The following is a 7,500-nucleotide window of genomic DNA, read 5'->3' on the forward strand; positions in this document are numbered from 1 at the left end:
TTGTATTTCTTTTCATCACAACAGATTTCTCTGTGTGAAATTCGGGCTGCTCTCCCCCCAGGGAGAGCGCGTCGCTACACTACAGCACCACCCCCTTTTTTTTCTTCTTTTTTTTCCTGCGTGCAGTTTTACTATTTGTTTTTCTTATCGAAGTGGATTTTTCTACGCAATTTTGCCAGCCAGGAACAACCCTTTTGTTGCCGTGGGTTTTTTGTTTTTGTTTTTGTTGTTGTTGTTTTTTAATGTTTTTTTACGTGCGCTAAGTGCATGCTGCACACGGGACCTCGGTTTATCGTCTCATCCGAATGACTAGTGTCCACCAGACCACCACTCAAGGTTTAGTGAACATATCGGCGGCTGAGCCGTAATTCGAACTAGCGCGCTCAGATTCTCTCGCTTCCTATGCGGACGCGTTACCTCTAGGCCATCACTCCACACTTGTAGTAGTAGTAGTAGTAGTAGTAGTAGTAGCAGCACTAAAACTAGCAGCAGAAGTACATGTACTTGAACTGGTAGTTGTAATGCGTGTGTGTGTAATACTTATATTGCTTTATGACAACAACAACCACTAATGTTGCTTTTGCTACGACTGCTGCTTCTGCTACTACTACTACTACTACTACTACTACTCCTACTGCTACTGCTGCTACTGGTACTGCTACGTCGACGACTACTACTAAGAAGCCTGTACAGTCAAAACACATCCAGTCCTATCCAGCCCAGAAAGTTCTCCTTTCTGAATGTTAACACTACCACTTACACCATCGCCACCACCACCAACAACAACAACAGCAACCCCACCACCACAACCTCAACTGCAACAACTCCTAAACACCACCACCACCACATCCATCAACACAAGCACAGCCACAACCACCACCAACAACAACAGCAACAACAACAACATCCCCCACCACCACAACTACAACAACCCCCAAACACCATCACCACCACTACCACCACACCACCACAACCACCACCACCACATCACCATCAGCACCACCACCACTACCATCACCCTATTCATTATCATCATCATCACCACCACCACCACCATCATCATCATCACCATCATCATCACCACCACCATCACCACCACCATCATCACCACCACCACCACCGTCACCACCATCACCACCACCATCATCACCACCACCACCATCACCACCACCACCACCATCACCACCACCATCATCATCACCACCATCACCACCACCATCATCACCACCACCACCATCACCACCATCATCACCACCACCACCACCACCGTCACCACCACCATCATCATCATCATGTCAATCATCACTACCTGTGGTCGTCCTCCTCTTCTTCACCACAACCATGACATATCTATCTATCTATCTATCTGTCTATCTGTCTGTCTGTCTGTCTGTCTATCTATCTGTATATCTATATATTATACATATATATATATATATATATATATATATTGAATATTCATGTACAGAGAGAGAGAGAGAGAGAGAGAGAGAGAGAGAGAGAGGAGTGTGTGTGTGCTTAAAATAGTGGCTAGTTCCTGCATTTTTGTGAAGCGAGTATCAGGTGGAACGTACACTCCACCCCCTCCACCACACACACACACACACACACACACACACACACACACACACACACATGTATATATATATATATATATATATATATATATATATATATATATATATATATAAACATAAAAAATGGAAAAGACCAAACATATATATATATATATATATATAGAGAGAGAGAGAGAGAGAGAGAGAGAGAGAGATGCAAGGCCGTGCCAATATATTAAGACTGCTACAACAACAACAACAACAACTACTACTGCTACTACTACTACTACTGCTGCTGCTGCTGCTGCCACTACTACTTCTACTGTTGTTGCTGCTCCTGCTCCTGCTGCTGCTATGACTACTACTGTAGCTACGTTGTTGGTCTTCCTCCTCCTCCTCCTCCTCCTCCTACTCCTACAACTACTACTACTACTACTACTACTACTACTGTCGTTGCTGCTGTTTCTACTGCCGCTTGCTGCTACAACTACTGCTACTGTTACACTTTGCTGCTGCTCCTCCTCCCCCCCGCCCCCCAACTCCCCAACCCCACACTCTCCCCCCCTATCCCTTCGCCAACGCTCCATTCCACTCTCTTCCTCCTCCTCCTCCTCCTCCTCCTCTTCCCCCTCTTCCTCCTCTTCTTCTTCTTGCTGTTTGTCAGTCCAAAAAGACGCAGGCTTTGAAACACAAGCGACAGAGCAGAGGAATCTGGTTGTAGCAGGTATGTGCGGCTCTCCATACGAACGGCGAAAGAGACGACGCTAACAGCGTTTCACCCCAATTGCCATCATCAAAATATTGCAAGCGGAAGGCTCTTATACTGAAGAGGTGAATGTTGACAAAGAATACCACAATTCTGACGACGGAAGCTAAAGGTTGGGTCATTCAGACACCCTCTGGACATCCGAGGGGTCTGTGTAAGGAGAAGAGAGGACTGGCCGTACTTAGTGAGTTAAGGGCGAAGAAGAAGAAGATGAAGAAGGAGGAGGAGGAGGAGAAGAAGAATGAGGAGGAGGAGGAGAAGAAGAAGGAGGAGGAGGAGGAGAAGAAGACAGGAAGAGGAGGAGAAGAAGAAGAAGAAGATGATGATGATAAAGAAGATGGTGACGAAGATGGTGACAATGAAGAAAGAAAGAAAGAAAGAAAGAAAGAAAGAAAAGAAAAGAAGGAAAGAAAGAAAGAAAGATAGATAGAAATATAGAAAGACATGGAAAACACCAGGCATTGAGGACAGATCACAAAAGACCCTCCATGGATTCACGCGGACTGGTGTGTAACAGCTGGGCAGCATTGTTGTACACGGAACTGAGGGGGGGAGGTGCGAGGCGAGGGAGGGGTGTGTGTGTGTGTGTTTGGGGAGGAGGGGAGATGGTGGTATGGCGATGAGGGGGTGGGGGGTGGGGTGGACGGAAGGGAGGGAGGTCAGGAGGTGATGGTGGTGGTGGTGGGGGGGGGGGAGATTGAGTTGCTTGGAGGTGATATGGTTGGGGGGGATATGGTTGGGGGGGATATGGTTGGGGGTGATGGGGGATGGGGGAAGAGTGGTGGCTGACAACAGGTGAAAACAACAGATGCACCGATGTCGCAATGTGTGTGTGTGTGTGTGTGTGTGTGTGTGTGTGTGTGTGTGTGTGTGTTTGTGTGTGTGTCTGTGTGTGAGTGAGTAGGTGTGTGTGTGTGTGGTATTGTGGGGTAGGAGGATGTGTGTGTGTGTGTGTGTGTGTGTGTGTGTGTGTGTGTGTGTGCGTCTGTGTGTTTGTGTGTGTGTCTGTGTGTGAGTGAGTAGGTGTGTGTGTGTGTGTGTGTGTGTGTGGTATTGTGGGGTGGGAGGATGTGTGTGTGTGTGCGTCTGTGTGTTTGTGTGTGTGTGTCTGTGTGTGAGTGAGTAGGTGTGTGTGTGTGTGTGGTATTGTGAGGTGGGAGGATGTGTGTGTGTGTGTGTGTGTGTGTGTGTGTGAGAGAGAGTAGGTGTGTGTGTGTGTGTGTGGGGGGGGGGGGGGGATTATAGGGTGGGAGGATGTGTGTGTGTATGTGTGTGTGCGTGTAAGTGTGTGTTTGTGTGTGTCAGAGAGAGAGAGAGAGAGAGAGAGAGAGAGAGAGAGTGCGTGCGTATGGGTGTGTGTGTGTGTTTGTGTGCGTAAGTGTGTGTGTGTGTGTGTGTGTGTGTGTGTGTGTGTGTGACAAATGTAGTCAGGTGTCTTTCTGTATATCTCTTTTAGACTCAGACAATAATGAGTGGACATGACACTTTTGTAATTGTCTGTCTGTCTGTCTGTCTGTCTGTCTGTCTCTCTCTCTCTCTCTCTCTCTCCTATCTCTTTATCTATCTCTCTCTCTCTCTTTATCTATCTATCTCTCTCTCGCTCGCTCGCTCACTCCGTCCCAAACAACCCCTTCTCTCTCTCTCTCTCTTTCTTTCTTTCTTTCTCTCTCTCACCCTCTCTCTCTCTCCTCTCTCTCTCTTTCTTTCTTTCTCTCTCTCTCTCTCCCTTCTCTCTCGCTCGCTCGCTCCGTCCCAAACAACCTCTCTCTCTCTCTCTCTCTCTATCTATATATATATATATATATATATATATACATATACATATACACTGACATTGCGAAGTATATTTCAATGTTCATGCATAATAATTATGAAACGATTCTGTGTATAACGTACCCGCGCGTGCTTTGCTGTTCTGATTCCCAGGGATCGAAAAAACAAACAAACAAACGAACAATAACAAACAAAACAAAACAAACAAACAACAACAGTAACGGCAAAAACAAACAAACAAAGGAAACCTTCAAGTGTCGGGTCCACCACCTGAAGACATGGGTGACATTGTAGTGGGTGTTCTCCTGTTCAACAATAACTCCCCTTGTCTTCTCGGGGGGCCCTGGGGGCTGGGGGGGGGGGGTGTGGGGGGAGGTAGGGGGTGGAGGGTGGGATTCGGAGATGCTGTTCTCACAGGGGGGCGGGGGTGGAGAAGGGGGGGAAGGGGGATGGGGATGGGGTTGGGGGGGATGGCTGTCAGTACTGAGCCCGGATCTGACATTACGTCGGAGTGACTGAGAGAGAGAGAGAGACAGAGACAGAGACAGAGACAGAGACGCAGAGAGAGAAAGACCGACAGACAGACAATCAGACAAGACAGATAGGCAGACAGACAGGCACACAGGCAGAGAGACAGAGAGACACAAAGACAGGCAGACAGGCAGACATACACACAGACAGGCAGACAGGCAGACAGACAGGCAGGCAGGCAGACAGGCAGGCAGGCAGGCAGGCAGACAGACAGGCAGGCAGGCAGGCAGACAGACAGGCAGACAGACAGACAGGCAAACAGACAGACAGAGACTGTGACAGAGAGGGGGAAAGAGACAGGGGGAAGGAGAGAGAAGGGTGGTGGCAGAGAAGGTGGGAGAGGGAGACCACAGAGAGAGAGAGAGAGAGAGGCAGATAGGGAGTGTGTGTGAATGTGTGTGTGTGTGTTTGCGCGCACATAAGAGAGAGAGAGAGAGAACACTGAACACTGAAGAGAGAGAGAGGGGGAGAGACAGACAGAAACAGAGACAGAGAGAACTGGTTTGTCGACGTAATTTACAGGATTTAACAACCTTAAGTCCTTTGTGACGACAAAGAGAGACACGTCGTTTCTTCTTCTACTGCTTCAAGATGGAATGCAACTGCAATATGACCGGAGCAGGTTATATTGATATCTGCCTCTGATGTTGTAACTCAAGTGTAACAGGGTTCCTTCTCTGTAACACTTAATTATAGACACGTGTAAGAATACACGGACGTATATACTTTGCTGTTGAGAATGTCCGGCTAAGTATGGCCACTTTCAGCACTTTTGTGAGTTACAAGGTTTCGGTAACTGACATAATAATGCTTGTTTAACTAAGGGTTGCTACTCCCAACACTCATGTACGGGTGCACTTATATATATATATATATATATATATATATATATATACCCCGCCATGTATCAAGTCGCCAAAGTCCGGTTTCGTTGGCTTTTTTTTTTTTTTTCATGATGGATATAATTATTCTTGTTCCGTCTACATGGCATGGATTAATGGGTTGTTTGTGTGTGTGTGGGAGGGGGAGGGAGGAATGTTGGGGGATGGAGGAGTGTGTACTGGTCTCTGTGTGTGTGTGTGTGTGTGTGTGTGTGTGTGTGTGTGTGTGTGTGTGTGTGTGTGTGCACGCTCAATTTTATGAGGAAGGGGGTGTGGGGGAGGAAGAAAGATTGAGACGGAGGCACAAAGAGAAAGAGCGAGAGAGAGAGAGAGAGAGAGAGAGAGAGAGAGAGAGAGAGAGAGAGGAGTGGTAAATTGTTGGACTTTTAATCCGATGGTCCCGATGGTTGCTTGGGAATATATATATATATATATATATATATATATATATATATATATATATATATATATATATATATATATATATATATATATATATATATGCACCAAAAACTTCATCAATTACGTATCACTGACAACAACAATCCACAAAAACATGACGAAACAACAAAACAATAACACCAAAACATTCATCGAGAACATATCATTGACAATAACAACAACAACAATAATAATACAACATGAAAAAAGACAATTACCGCTACTACCATCAACAGCAACAATAATATCATCATTACCATCGTCATGATCATCAACAACATCAGCAATAACAAGAGCAGCAGCAGCAGCAGCAACATCAACAACAACATTAATAACAACAGCAACAATAACAGCGATAACAGCGACAACAACAGCAACAATAACACCGACAACAACAACAGCAACAGCAACAGCGATAACAGCAACAATAACAGCGATAACAGCGACAACAACAGCAACAATAACAACGATAACAGCGACAACAACAGCAACAATAACAACGACAACAACAACAATAACAGCAACAACAGCAACAATAACAACAATAACAGCGACAACAACAGCAACAACAACAGCGACAACAGCAACAATAACAGCAACAACAGCAACAATAACAGCGATAACAGCGACAACAACAGCAACAATAACACCGACAACAACAACAGCAACAGCAACAGCGATAACAGCAACAATAACAGCGACAACAACAACAACAATAACAGCGACAACAGCGACAACAACAGCAACAATAACAGCGACAACAACAGCAACAATAACAGCGACAACAGCGACAACAACAGCAACAATAACAGCGATAGCAGCGACAACAACAGCAACAACAACAACGACAACAACAGCAACAATAACAGCGACAACAACAATAACAGCAACAACAGCAACAATAACAGCGATAACAGCGACAACAACAACAGCAACAACAATAACAGCGATAACAGCGACAGCAACAACAATAACAGCGATAACAACAACAACAGTAACAGTAACAGCGATAACAGCGACAACAACAACAGCAACAGCAACGACAATAGCAACCAATGCACAGGAAAAACGGAAATACGGACCATCACACATTGTAACATTATTTATACACATGCCCTTAAAAAATCATCTCACCTCATGAGCTTGTTCGGTTGTCGGTAGCCGCAGGCTACGTCGCTCTGTGTGTGTGTGTGTGTGTGTGTGTGTGTGTGTGTGTGTGTGTGTGTGTGTGTACGTGCGTGTGTGTGTATTCGCCTTCAAAACCAGTCACGAAGACACATCCACTGAAATCGCAGCACATCAGCCAGTAACACACCAAACACACAGCTTCAACAGTCAAGTCAACACTCGTCCGAAGAAACGACACACCCGCACAATCGTCAAGGATGTAATAAACCCGCTGTCGCTGAACACAAGCACAATAATTACATATAATCACCCTCTCACGTAATCAACGCGTCCACCACCACGCCAAAACTTTGACAGCGTGACCGATGTGTAACCGAATTCAAGCGCCACTGACGATGTAACTGACATTTGAAAAGTTCGCGAG

The 7,500-nt window shown here is 45.8% G+C and overlaps 2 protein-coding genes across 3 annotated transcripts in view; one reads left to right on the forward strand and one right to left on the reverse strand.

The window, feature by feature from the left end:
• LOC143287493 (EF-hand calcium-binding domain-containing protein 4B-like) overlaps nucleotides 1–7,500 on the reverse strand; it is a 109,167-nt gene that overhangs the window by 101,364 nt on the left and 303 nt on the right. The window contains exon 1 of the mRNA XM_076595513.1: nucleotides 7,083–7,500. This exon is cut by the window's right edge and continues 303 nt beyond it. The gene's annotated coding sequence lies outside the window, so the exon portion shown is untranslated. The remainder of the gene's footprint in view (nucleotides 1–7,082) is intronic.
• LOC143287494 (malonyl-[acyl-carrier protein] O-methyltransferase-like) overlaps nucleotides 1–7,500 on the forward strand; it is a 102,339-nt gene that overhangs the window by 57,534 nt on the left and 37,305 nt on the right. The gene's annotated exons all lie outside the window — the stretch shown is intronic.

The sequence above is a fragment of the Babylonia areolata genome, chromosome 11 (genome assembly GCF_041734735.1).
Source record: "Babylonia areolata isolate BAREFJ2019XMU chromosome 11, ASM4173473v1, whole genome shotgun sequence".
NCBI classification, from domain to species: Eukaryota; Metazoa; Mollusca; class Gastropoda; order Neogastropoda; family Buccinidae; genus Babylonia; species Babylonia areolata.